This window comes from Buteo buteo, chromosome 28 (assembly GCF_964188355.1).
Source record: "Buteo buteo chromosome 28, bButBut1.hap1.1, whole genome shotgun sequence".
Lineage (NCBI taxonomy): Eukaryota > Metazoa > Chordata > Aves > Accipitriformes > Accipitridae > Buteo > Buteo buteo.
The window spans coordinates 3152253-3165734 of NC_134198.1; the positions used below are offsets into that span (position 1 = coordinate 3152253).

General features: G+C 39.7%; 1 long non-coding RNA gene across 5 annotated transcripts; it reads left to right on the top strand.

Annotated features, from left to right (window-relative positions):
- Positions 1-88: 88 nt before the first annotated feature.
- On the top strand, positions 89-11383 carry LOC142045507 (uncharacterized). Of its 5 annotated transcripts, XR_012654624.1 has the most exons (6): positions 89-182; positions 648-794; positions 5720-5895; positions 8575-8620; positions 9792-9932; positions 10392-11383. It is a non-coding gene; the product is annotated as an uncharacterized LOC142045507 (long non-coding RNA). The 5 variants fall into 5 exon arrangements; XR_012654623.1 differs by lacking the exon at positions 89-182 and having other exon boundaries at positions 378-794; XR_012654626.1 differs by lacking the exons at positions 89-182; positions 648-794 and adding an exon at positions 4597-4865.
- The last annotated feature ends 2099 nt before the right edge of the window (positions 11384-13482 follow it).

Genomic DNA, 13482 nt, shown 5'->3' on the forward strand with positions numbered 1-13482 from the left:
ATATGTTAGGCTAAAGACTTCAGTGTTTGCGTAGCTTGCTGTGACAAATGTACGCTTCAACAAGGGGCATTTACTTAGCAAGGTATTAGTCCTACCCCTTCTTACTGAATAATTTTTAAAAATTCTTTATTATGTTTCAGTGTGCTAGCTTCTTTTAAAGATGCTGCTACGTTGTATAGATGGTAAGTGGCTAGTCTTCAGTGGTGCAGTATTAAATCATAAATTAAAGGTCTCATGCATGAAAGGAAATGCTAAACAGTACAGCAAAGGTGGGAAAGCAGAGGTACAGTATTACAGGCTACTTCTGCACACTTGTACAGAATTTCCACTCCAGTTAGTAGAACTTAACTACCCCAGCAGGCTTGGTTTAGATAATCTCTAAAAAAGAAAAAGCTTTTACATTGAAAAGAACCAACTTCTTGTTTATTTAAATGACTTATGACACTTCCCTCCTAAATCTCCTAAAGTGTCGTGTGCCTTCCTCATTTCAACTTTATTCTTATGGTATTGCTACTTAGGAAATAAAACAGAAGGAAAAATGAGCTACATAAATGCTGTTGTACATACTCAAGTAAATTGGTTAAACACTTTAAAAAATGTTACCTGTAATTATTGTAATTTTCTAATACTTGCTGTTCTTCACAAAGGTCCACCTTTCGGAATCAATTTTATGATCATCTAAACTCTAAATTAAAAGCACTTCAAAGTTGAGGGTTTCTCAGTTGTGCAATGAAGTATGAAACATGAAGCAGGAAAACCCTAAATGCAACTGAAGAAGAAGTAAAAATAAATATGTAAGTGCACTCCCACTTGATTTCAAAACTGCAGTGCTTTTGAAATCTTAATTCTTGTGTAGGTCCTGACTTATGTGTTCTGAACACTTGGGGTTAGCAACACTTGAACAGTAAGTTTAGAGAGACTATCAAATTCATATATTTTTCTTACAGGTGAAAAATATTTGCTGCTTTTCTTAAGTTATCGTACCTGTAAGGCAGATGCAGGCCTTAATGGCGGAAAATGTTTTGAGGTTCTAACAAGCATTGGTCTGCAGCACAGAAGTCACAAACCCATGCAAGTTTTTTAAAAAGAAAAAAACCCCCACATATTTGCCCTTAGTAAATTACCCGATTCAAGCATTACTTTGTGATTATCTCTGTGTTTGTGTGATCTGGTGGATGGCACACTTCCCCTGCCACTATAGCTGTACATGTTCCCTGAAATAGCACTAGTGTGATTCATGTTTCTGGTTGGATGTGTGAAAGTTTGATTGAGATGCAAAACTGAGAGAATTCTTCTGAATGTTAAAAAGGAACCATGCTCAGAAATACAGAAATGATCAGGTTAAATTTGGTTCAAACTTTAAGGGTTTTTGTAGAGTAAGAATGATGGTATCACACACGGGTGGGGAAGGTCTAGTTAACTTAAATCAAAACCAAACCTAGTAACTTCATAGTGTTTGTTAGAAGTCTAAGTGGCAAAATGCTACTAGTAGAGTTCTCAGTATTGCAGATTTGCCAGCAATATTTGCTTGTCACGTAGCACTGTCTCATCTTTATATTTTTATCAATTTGAATGGCAGTCAACAGTAGCTAAAAATACATAGAAATTTCTCTTGAGTAAGCGGTTGCCTTAGTTAACTTTTATATAGGCGTAAATGAAAAGGGAAGTAGTTTGTGCAACTGTGAATGTGTGGACAGACAATACATGTGACAATTTGTGCATTTCAATATAATACATGCTGTAAAAACTTTTCTGAAAACTTAAGTAGTAAATGAAAGAAATACTGATTAAATAACATCTAAACTAACTAATGTGTGGAAATTGCCCAAGCACTTAAAAGCAGTGAAAGCACACAAATACCCACAGATCCACTTTTGAAAGGAGAAAATCTGTTGTTGTTTAATTATGATTCTCAGTCTGTCTGTTGGTGATCTACTTAATACGCAGGTCTTACAGACTGCTGATAGATGAGCAGCATTGCATTGAATGCTGTTGTGTTGCCCAGATAAGAGGAAGTATGTCTATTTTCAGAGTAACTGAAAGGAAAAAAAAATCTCAAACTTAACTGTGTTGGTCAAATGCTGATGGGACACCTAATGTGAAAATTGCACTTAAACCATCGGACTTAAACTGTTTAACTACAGTAGTGCCTAACATAACTGAAAAAAGCTAGTGAGAAACAGTTTTTGAGGTTGTTTACATATGAAGGGCTATCAAATTAGTGAAGTATCAGTTCCTGTTGCTTGTAGTAACATGATAGCTTTTGAAGCTCTTAGGGGAATCCATGACTCTCCTAATCTCCAGATATTATAAAAATGTTTATGAGGCTGAGCTGCTACTATTTCTGAATTTTGAACTTTAACATGAGATCTGTCTTACCCAGAGTCTTGTTGCAAATGGAGAATAACCGAAGTTAGGAAAAAGTAGAAGAAATAGAATGTATATATATGTTCCTGTATCTTCCATCAATTCTTGATCTTGGGCCTTCCAGAGCTACAAGGATCACTGTGTTTAAGAGCAGCTGATGCACAGAGCTGGGGCAAGTGTGGTTCTGAGCCAAGATGTACCTAATACTGTTTAGAGAATAGTGAGCATAGCCCCCTAACCCTTTACCAAGAGGCAAAAGTACAGTCTCTGGATATTTGGGGTAGCAGTTTTAAAACGTGTTACGCAAACTAGTCTACTTAGCCTTATCCTTATCTAGCTTGTGTGCAGAGTGGGGAAACTGCAGGCCAGGGAGAGGTCTCTTCCCTCTATGAGACTCCCTTGCATGTGTTGGAGAACAGTACAGAAGCTGGAAGAATTCTTGCAGTCCTGCTGCAGAAAGAAAAAGGGAGATTAAAGAAAATGCGGGCTCAAGCAAGGGAGTGAGGAAAACCTGGTGATTTTGGGTGGGCCAACCCCTGCTCTAGGGGGCTTGCAGCAGTGTCACAGGTGACTTCTGCTAAAGATATGTATGGCCTCAGATGCAATTACTGTACAGTTTTGTTTCCATCTTTTGCTGATTCAGGAATATTTAGTACTGCAGCTATTCACACTTGATTTGTAATCTTAAGACTTGCTTTCTTCTTGTAAGTATTTTATTTCAGTTTCTTGATCACAAACTTCCAGTGACTTAAGTCACATGCTGCACTGGGTGCTGCTTGTAGTCAGTTCCCTAGCATAAATAGCAGTGCCCTGAGCTTACAGTATGGTCTCTCGGAATGAAACTTCTTCCTGTCTCATTTCATCCTTCATCAAGTTACTCTAGTGTTGGTTTACAAAGTCAAAATAGATTTTTTTTTTTTTTTTTTTAATGCTACAAGTTTAGCTCGATTTATAAGGCAATAAAAGTAAAGCAAGCTGGTCTGTGAATGAAACCCTTAGAATATTGTGTTTGATCTGTTACCTCTATTTTAATAAGTCTGGGCTCATTCTTCACTTTGCTTTAGGAAAATGAAATAATGTCATAGTTTTTCCTTCGAGAGGTTGCCAAGCTATTACATAGCCCCCATGGCGTTCCTTTGGAATTAGTTGTGCTTAGCACTTAGGAAAATGGAGTTGTGTGTCCTTAATCCAGGTGTTTGTGTCATGTTTGCAGTACTATACAGAAATGATAGTACCTATTTGATAGTGCAAGTTTCCCCATGTTGTTTAAGAATTGTGCTAAAGAATCCTCTCCTTTTGCCAATATATGCTAATTTAGCTTTCAAAGATGTTTTTAAATGATCTTTTTTTAAAGTTTGGGTAACTAGCTGCGGCCAAGTTCATACCAGGATCAATTTACTTATTTATAGAAGAAAATACATAGACATTCGCTTTATTGTTTTATTTCATCTGCCAAAGAGTTCTTGACTTTAAACGAAAGTCTAATAGTCTGCAACTGAACATTAAAATTATGTATAATTACATACAAATATTACCATACAAACATATAAAAATTAAGGTTGGAAAATTCAGTGCTCATTGAGTTTTCCATCTGCGTGACACCATGCATGTGTATTATGATAGTCCTTAATTATATGATCACTTTTTTTAATGCATGATCCTTACATTTGAGATTGATACTGCTCACTGAATTAAAAAAAAAACTCCGAGGTTATGCCTCTGTATCTGCATGATGTTTAAATGTTTATCTGAATACAGATTTATTTTTTTTTCCCTTCCATTTTCTTACAGGCTTTTCTAGAGTTATGATTACAAATGAGTTCCCAAAATTCCGAGCTAGTAGCATTATCATCGCTGTAATGCTGGGAAAGCTAAGTCACAGAGGAATTCAAGACAAGAATGGCTGCTAATTTGGGGTGTTCTTCATTTAATCAAAGCACAGTTTCAATGGATATAATTTACAGGTTATTTGAGAGTAGAGGTAGCTCAGCAGTAGGAGTCCTAGCCATAACTTTAGAGCCACATTAAATTCAGCCATAGACTTTTTCGTGAACTTAGGCGTCCATGCTGTGGTCCTGTCTGCATTATTAGGGCTTTCCTAGTGCAAGATTATTGTCATGCTCTGTTCTTGCAAACATTTGCAGTGCTGAGAAGCTGCAGTGAAGAAGGCTGTACATGTATGGTAGATACCGCTTGGTATTTCTGCATTTATTTTCCAGAGGGTCAAATTTGGAACTCAGAAAATGCAAAGCGCTTCGTTAGAGGCCACCAATGCCCTGTGAGAAACTCGCTGCTGTGTGTAAATCCCCGATAAAGACAGAAATAGAAATGGGGTGCACCCAACAGGATGCATTTGCTGTAGCCTCCCAACATCACCCATCCCTCCCCTCTCCCCCGAGGCTTGCTGCTGGCTCTTTGCACTGGCCAGGGTGCCAGAAGAGGGAGCACGGAGTCCAGCGGAGCCCCAGCCTTAACTGCAGTCCCCACTGCTGCCTCAGGTAGGAGTAACTCTGCTAGGACCGACCTGCAGCTTTGCGGAGGCCATGGAATTTTCAGAAAACCCAGCTCCTAGCTCTTAATGCCTTTTTTTTTTTTTTAATTATTTTTTTGCTGTGCGTGTGCAGCTTGAGATTCAAAAGCTGATTGCTTCATCATGATGTTCAATAGGAAAACTGCCCAAAAGGCATATCCCTGATTCAAAGTCTACTCTCCCACTAAATTTCAAATTCTCTCTTCAAAGTAAAGGCCTTTTCAAGTACATTAAGAGGGCTTTTTCTGTACTTGAGTAAAAATGGGAGTTTTTTTCTTCCCCAGGTTCATAGTTACATTCTTGTTGAAAATTTCTTTTGCAAACATCAGCTGGAGGCAGACACCTGGCCTGGAAAACTTAATCCCAAGTAGTTTTAAGTTTGGAAAAAAAAGCACATCTTCAGTCGTTTCTTCTTAGAAGGTGTCTTGGAACCTGAAGTCCTGTCGAAATTCAGTCCTGAAAACATATCCTAGTAGCTATTTGGCTCTATTTGCATTTATAGTCACTATATGCAATATGATTGCAAAATATCTGTGCACTGGGCTCAAATACAGGAAGTCAGCTATCTTGTAATATGCTTAGCTCATTCTAATATAATGCTAATTACTCAGAACAACACTGCCCAATACAGAGTCAGTATATGAAGGGAAGGTAGCAAATCCTGTACTTGTAATCCAAGTAGTAAAATATATTCCTTAGAGTGGTGATTTTGGTGCTGGCTTCCTCAAATGAGCTTGGGGCTCTGAGTAGCTGAAGCAATTGTGTTGCGTTAGGTACATTAACTGAGCCTTCAGTAGTATCTGAACTGTATCCTTTTGCTAGGCAGAGCTGTGATCACCGCATTCAGTCCTCACTGTTGTTAGAGGATCACGGTCCAAGACTGGAAGAGTTTCATCAACCAGCTGGATGTCCTGGGAGAATTCCCAAAGGATTACTTAGTTTGCTAATCTCTGCTCAAGGGGTTCTGGTGACTTCCCTGCTAACAAAGGCTTAGCCTAGTAAGTACTGCCTGCTATTTATCTTTTTTTTTTTTTTTTTCTTATTTGTTTAATTTTTAAGAAGGGACTGTCTAATGAATAGTGAGCTAGTGAGCATAACGTTAAGAGCTTTTTTATCCTCATTGTGGTACTACTGGTTTCATTTAGGTGTGAGAATGATAGAAGAGCTTTACACAGCTGTTTGCTTTATTTGTCCTTACTCTGTCCCCATCCCATTCTCACACAAAATGTTTGGGACATGTCTTGTAGCAATATAATTAGAACACAGAGAGCTACTCCATGGTCACATGCCTCTTATTTGAGGTAGGGGGGAAAACACAAAAAAACCTCCAAAACAAAACAAACCCGGTGGTTGAGGGAGAGGGAAGGCTTTCCAGTTGCTTTTATATGATCTTCATAAGCACGGTTACTGTACAATTGAGAGTTTTATGGCTTGAAGTTAATAATACTGTTCTATAAAAACCAAAATTCTTCATTAAATACTCCACTAGGTATTTGGATGTTATACTGAACATTTGCTATCGTGAAGGGTCACCAAAAGTCTGCTTTTTGGTGCTTTTCTGGTCCCAGGGAAGATGCAGAAAGGAAAAGTTGGGTTTTGTTTGTTCTTGCTGGTTTCAGCGGCAAGTTGCAGTTCCTAGGTATAGAAGTCAGTGAAGCTGACGTCTTCTGTGTGCCTGCAAGTGGTTCAGTGCCAGCTGGAGAGAAACAGGCACTTTTTGAACAAATCATTGAAGCAGCTTCAGTATTCTTTAACATCTTTTCATAGAAATGGAGGGGATGTGATGTTTGCAAATTTTTGAAGGAAAAATGGGCAGGATTTTAGATGGCCTTTTAGGTAGTCCGACAGATCTTCCCCTGCCTTGGTAGATGACAAAACTCCACCACAAATGATATGCTGTGCAGTCACTGGCCTTCTACAAAGCTGTCGTGCACGCTTCAAGACCACAGCTCTCTGGGTGTCTTGGAAATGGGTTGTCCTGCCTGATGAAGGAGTTTCTCTTAAGTTTCCCCTTTGTCCAGCGCCACAGCAGAGTACCTGCTCGCTGGATGTTGGGAACAAATTAAAAAATTAGCAAAAGCAAAGCCACCGATCGCCAAACATATTTTGGGTTAATTTGTTACTGCCTTGGTAAAGCTTGCTGATCTTAAATAGGGAGTAGCAATAAATACTAAACCCCACAGCTTTGTAAATGCAAATGAAGTTATTGGAAGTTTAACATTTGGAAAGGAAGTAGTAGTAAATAGGAGGAGCCTGGGTGTGGCAGGAGGAGACACCACTGCAGGCCAGCTATCTAGGGTGGCACATTTTGAGCATAAACTATCAAATGCAGCACTGTACCAGCCTTGCCGAGTGTGCTGTTCTTTGTGCTGGTGCCCTCCACGTATCAGGCAGAGAACAGGAGCTCTGCAAGTCACAGCTCTCGTAGCTTCTTCCAGGACCTGAGCTCAAATACCTAAAAGGGGTTTGCATCTACGTGTAAGTCTGTTGGAAATGGAGTCCAGGAGTTGAGCGGCGTTCTGCAGAAAATGTTGGATCATCTCTCAAAACCAGAGTCCTAGTATTCTGTATAATGTCTTACGGATGATAAAAGTAGTCAGGACTTAAGTACTGATAAATAGTTCTCTTTATCATGCTTCGCTCATGTCAAAATTAATTGGGCAAAGCTTCTGCCAATTCACTACTCAAAGACAGTAAGTAAAGATACTTGCAGAGAAACTCACCAGTTGAGTTCATATTCTGCAGCAGTGTTGCCAATTAATTTTTAGTAAGGGTTTGCTATTTTAAAATGCTTCATATGTATCTTGATCTCTAAAAAAATGACTTTTCAGCATTTTTGTAGAGGTGGAAGAAAGAAGTAGATTGTTAATATGAAAATACAATCTTTTGTCTGAATATAAGATACAAGTTACCGTTTGGATGTATATACATTTGTAGTGTTTGATCCCAGAATTTAGCCGTCCTAAGCAGTCTTCCTCATACTCCGTGATGCACCTCTTAGACAAGAAATAAGGGTGTGTGGAGAGGAGATGGGAGAATTGCAAGCAGCTGATACTTGCCTCCTTCCTTTGCACATCAGTCACTTCTTAAAGTACACTGCAATTTCAGGACAACTTAGCAGCGGTTTGCACATTGTTATGTTGTTTTAAAAACATTTTATACTTTGCAGTGGTTATTTAACTTACAGACATGAACAATAAAGTTTTGTTGTTTGAACTCCTGCCTGCCTAATTGTAATGAAAGGAGAAGTACGAGCTATGCAAACAGATTTTATTGAAGTATAAAAACAGAGCCAGCAATTTACACAATCTACAGAAGTGACATGTCATTACCACAAACTAGCTACTACAGGAAGTAGCTCTTGAATTGTGTGCCAGATTATGTATTAACTTAAGACTCTGCTTACCCCAACACATAAAATTAATTGGGGACAAAATATTCCATGCAATTTAAGAGCCCCTTAAACCTTTGGGGAAGAAAAATCTAACAGACAACTCCTAGCTCTCTTACTGGACAAGTTTTGATGTAAAAGCTCAAATCTCCTCAAAATATGGAATATAATATAACTTAGGAGGCATTTGTTTCATGGTATCACCTCTGAGTCATGAACATGTGCATGCACAGTATCTGTGTCTCCTCTTGACCAATGTGAGTCTCATGGTGCTGTTTCCTTCTAGAAACAACTGAGATTTGGGGCAAATCCCTGATACTGAAAACCTGCAGGTAAATAATTTATATAATGATATCACTAGTAGCTCATGAATTGGTAGCAGTCTGACTAGCAAGTTTCTGAACGGCAGCAATAGCTTCATCCTGCAGCAGAGCGGCTTTTTACAGTTACGCACTAAATACTCAAACTGATGGCAAGTTCTGGAACCACTGCTAGTGGTTAGGTGACAGCAAGTTGTTCCACCATTGGTTTAAGATACCTTAAGCTGGTGCTGCTTCCAAACAGAAGCGTATCATCCACCTTCATCCTCTCCTTCCTTCCTCTTGGCATTAGGATTCACACAGCTGTACTGCAACCTAGATAAAGATTAATTCAGCTGAAAATTTACAGGACAAAAAAGTTACCTTTTAAAAGGACTTGTTGCCTAAGAAGATTCGTTGCTTAAAGTGCAGTGTCAGCACAAGACAAGATGGAAATAAGCATCAGGGAAAGGCAGGGCTGCCTCTTCCTCTATTCCACCTTCAAAGGCTCTGGCATCCACACTATTCAGATACCAACAGCAGGACAAAGCACTGTCCCTCTTGTTCACGCTGATGAGGGAGTCGAAGAAACCTGAAGTCAGGGCAATTAGGTGCTGCTACGAGTTCCTTGCTGCTGTTTAAAAGCAAGATGAAGTGGTGGGTCTTCTGATAAATATTTCCTCTAGTTTGCTTAGCCCAGTTGCCACAGGCTTTTTGAAAGGCGTGCACCTGGCTGAATAGTTAATTGTGCTCTTTATTTCTTTTTCAGGGCAGGTTGGGTACAACTGTCATCTTGTGGTATTTACAAGAAAACAGAAAACTAACTTTCATTTTACATGCAGCATGTCCATGTGTTATGGACACAGACGATACAGAAGTTAGTTAAAAAAAGCATTTGGGCTGATAATGATCCTGTTACATTTTTCTTCTGTTGCCTGCTTTCAGCCTGTGTGCCCCAAAACATTGCGCTGCATCCAAAGACCTAAAATTTGGAGTCTGCAGGCCTTGGGGATGGAGGGAAGTTGAGCCTAAACATCCATAATGAGCCATGTTTGCTGGATATTTTCAAGACTGAGATTTGGAAATAAGTTTCTCTCTTTCACTTAGGAAGAATCTAAGATACAACCTTTTGGACCATGGCACATCTACATTTAGATTTTCTATACCTATATAATTCTTTTCTCCTTTATTTTTCTGTGGGCAGATTTTAAGATAAATGCATACATGAAATGAATTGCACATCTAAAGTAGTGGAAACATGGGATATTGCTGGGATGGCTATGGTCCCTGCATGTCTTCACATAGATGAGAGAGACGGAGGACACATACCATGGCCTTGATTTTGGTAAGATTCATGTTTTCAGTCAACATTAAAACTGAACGCTGAAGTGCTGGAGCTCTGCCCTGTCTCCTCTTGAATCTCCAAACTGCTGCCATCCTGTAGACCCATTGGTTTTAATTTCTGGTAAATCTCATCCGTTTTAGTCTTCTTTCCAGCTTCCACTTCCTCTACCTCCTCTCTGCAACCCTTTGGCACTGGTGCTACAGCACATCAGTCTGGAGATTCATGACTCCCCCATAAGTACAGAGGGAAGAATGAAACTGCAGTTAATCCCAAATTATAATGTGATGTTATAAACAGTAAAGTTAAGCAACTGAAAAATAAGTACAGACTTCTGTCGATTTTCAATTGGATACTCTCCTGTTGCCCATGTCAATCACATCAAACCTATGCTATGCTTTAGAAAAACAAGGGGAGAGGTAGCTCTTCTAACAGCTCACAGTGGAAGTTTCACCCCTCCAGGGATGGAGAAGGATTGGGCTGGAGCCCAGAATAATGCAGCATCATCAGCCTCACCACCTCCTCTGTCTTACTTCAGCAACTAGGGGCTTGGCTTCTGCAGAATAACCCAATGGCTCATCACGTATTACAGTCCCAGTACGGGTATGACCCTTGAATTTCTTGGAAGGCTCCAGAAGGACAAGTCAAATGCCTCTGCACATGAAGTAAGAAGAAATGTCATGCAGTTTAGACCTTGGGACAGGCTGAGAGTAGTCAAGATTAAGTAAATGCATGTTCTTGAGCATAAAACCTTTTTTCTCACAATAAGACATTATAAGAAGTAATCTATATTTATTATGTGAGCTAAAGCAGAAGATATGGAGAGTCATGAATGGAAATGAAGAAACAAGATAACTTATTTATCCCTCTTTATAAAAGGAAAAATTTCAGATTTTAGCTACAAAGTCCATACTCTTCCAGCCCAGTTATTGTACTTCTCATGCAACTGAGAAACACTATATAAAACACTTGGTGTTATGATAGAATTTTCTCTTTCACTGAACTGCAGTGTCCTTCCAAACCAGGTCCTGGTTCAGCATTTCATGTAAAATCAAGGGAGCCAGGTGCTTCACAATTGCTGTGACTGAACTGGGAGGGCAGCATCACGTTTTTCTGTTAAATGTAGCCATTGATGCCTCACATGCAGTTCACATCCATTAAAGTTTTTAATTTCACTTAAAATGCTGAAAATCCTTTTAATTTACTTATCTTTTCTCCAAATAGCTCCTTGAAGTTTTATCTGTTTATAATGCTAGAAAAATTCAGAAACAGCTAATTATTAAATGTGGAGCCATTGTTACATTAAACATGATTCTTTAACTGATGCCAAACTCTGTTTTTACACATACTGTATTTTCCTATTTCAAGTGAACTTACATATAATCTAAAAACATGTCTTAACTTTATATTTGTGAAATCTTCAATAACATCATGGGATTATTCATGTATAAAGTTGTGCATCCACAAGGAGCTTGGCTTAAGAATGCAAACCTCCTGGTAGAGACTCTATTTGTTATCTGTGGGACTTACAATTCCCAATAAAATGTGACATACTGATGGGGGAATCTAAGTGCTACCACAGTAAAAAAAAAAAAAAGATATTTACAGCTAAGGTTAGGGAAAAAATGAAGTTTGAAGGAAATTATAGCAGCTAGACTTAAAGCGGTTAACATGGTTTAAGAGAAAAATCGGAATTTTAAGTGGCCCATCTCATAAACCTGGCTGTGTTTTTCAGTGGCGGAGGGCCATACACAGCCTGTATTCCAGCTTCTTGCTACAAAGCCCAAATTTGGTATCCTTTAACATTCACAGTACAGTACTTGTTGATGAAAAGAACAAAGGGAACACTCTGCACTTGAATAGCAACCCAGCTTCCAAAGGAATGGGATTTTTAGTCTGAAGGAAAAGGAAAATCTGAGCCCTGATGAAAAAAATTACCATCTGGGCTGCACAGTATCCATCTTGTAGGTAAAGAACTTTGAACATACTGTCCTGCCCCAAATATTCCTGAAGCTTGACTGGGATGCTTGAAAAGGTGTCTAATACTCAATCGGCAGTAGAATCTGCAATTTTAAGTTAAATGTCTAACCTGCCTTGTGCAGAGGGATGGGATAATTGCCCCAGAACAGGAACTGCAAAACTCAGGAGTGAGTGGGACCAGGCAGTCTAGTGAAAAAGTCTTGCACAAAAGAGGGTCTTGGAGCTTTTTCAAGCAGAGGTGCTGCTGTCTACAGGTGCCTATTTTACTTGGGATTTATAGCCTACAATGCTATCCTGATTGGTGTTTATGTCCTTTCATTTAAAATATGATGAGGAATCCTCTTCAGGAGGAAGAGTTGTCATCCTCCTGCTTCAAACACATTAGCTGGGAAGTTACAGCCTTCACCGAAGAAAAGCCGGGTTCTATTTTAAGTGATGGCCCACATCTGTATTCACCTTGTAGGATGTATGCAGGACCTATTACTCAAACTCAGAGACTTTTTTCCCCTTTTGTGTAGGATATGAGGCTGGGAGTGCCCCACACAAGTTTCTCTCAGGGACAGTGCTAAGGTGGAGTGGCCTGCTACAGTGAATTTCAGACAGGGCATGAGTTGTTTTCTGTTTATTAGACACTCAAGATGTGTATGTGCTTCTACAAGTCTTCTCCAAAGACTACTTTTCACTCGGCGTGACTTATAAAGGCTGGATCCTATCGTCTCCTGTGCAAACCAGGAGCCTTAACTGCCTTAGAAGGTGATGTATTTCTGATAAACATTCAGTCCATCATTATTTTAGAACAAGAAGAGATCAGGAGCTTGAACAGCAGAATTACAGACTCGGAAGGTTATGAAGACATCATTAAATTCAGAAGTCTATGGCCACATTAAATAGGCAGGAGCTGTGAACTGGCAAAAGCCTTCATTACTGAATCAATATGAGGCCATTCTCCTAAGAAGTCCTCCCTCAAGGAAACAGCTCTAGCCCTCACTATATCAAGACTTCTTGGGCACATGAGATTAGCCAGGAAGCTCGTTGGCAAGTGAAATATGGCAACAGGGAGTCATCTCCAGCACTGTTTCACCTGGTAAAAGCCTACGTGAAGTGACTGCAAGCATTACCTTTCTCATCTTGGGCACGGATGGGTCTTGGAATACTATGCGTTCCTTGGACACTGGTGAGTGGATAGGACTCAACGTGGATAGGACTGCTCTGGTCATCTCCATAGCTAGCACCAACAATCTGAGAATGTCCCCTCAGTCTCCTTGTCCACCGTGAGAGGTGATGAAGGTAGCACCTGTCACACCAGGCCTTGGCACCACGGCGTTTCTAACCGCCTCACACTTGTATCACATTTCTCCTCAGGATATGTTATAAGCCCTTTGCATCAGGGCCACAGTATTCCTCAGCGGTACAGCTGTGTTAAAGGAGCTTCTCCCTGAGATTCCCTGTGGCAGGTGATAAGGATATTCAGATCTTGAAGGCCAAGTGAGGTTTCTGCTGTCAAGACAGTGAAAGTGCAACTTATTCTAGGGAACACCAGGTTCCATACACGTCAGCACTTGAGGCATGGTTT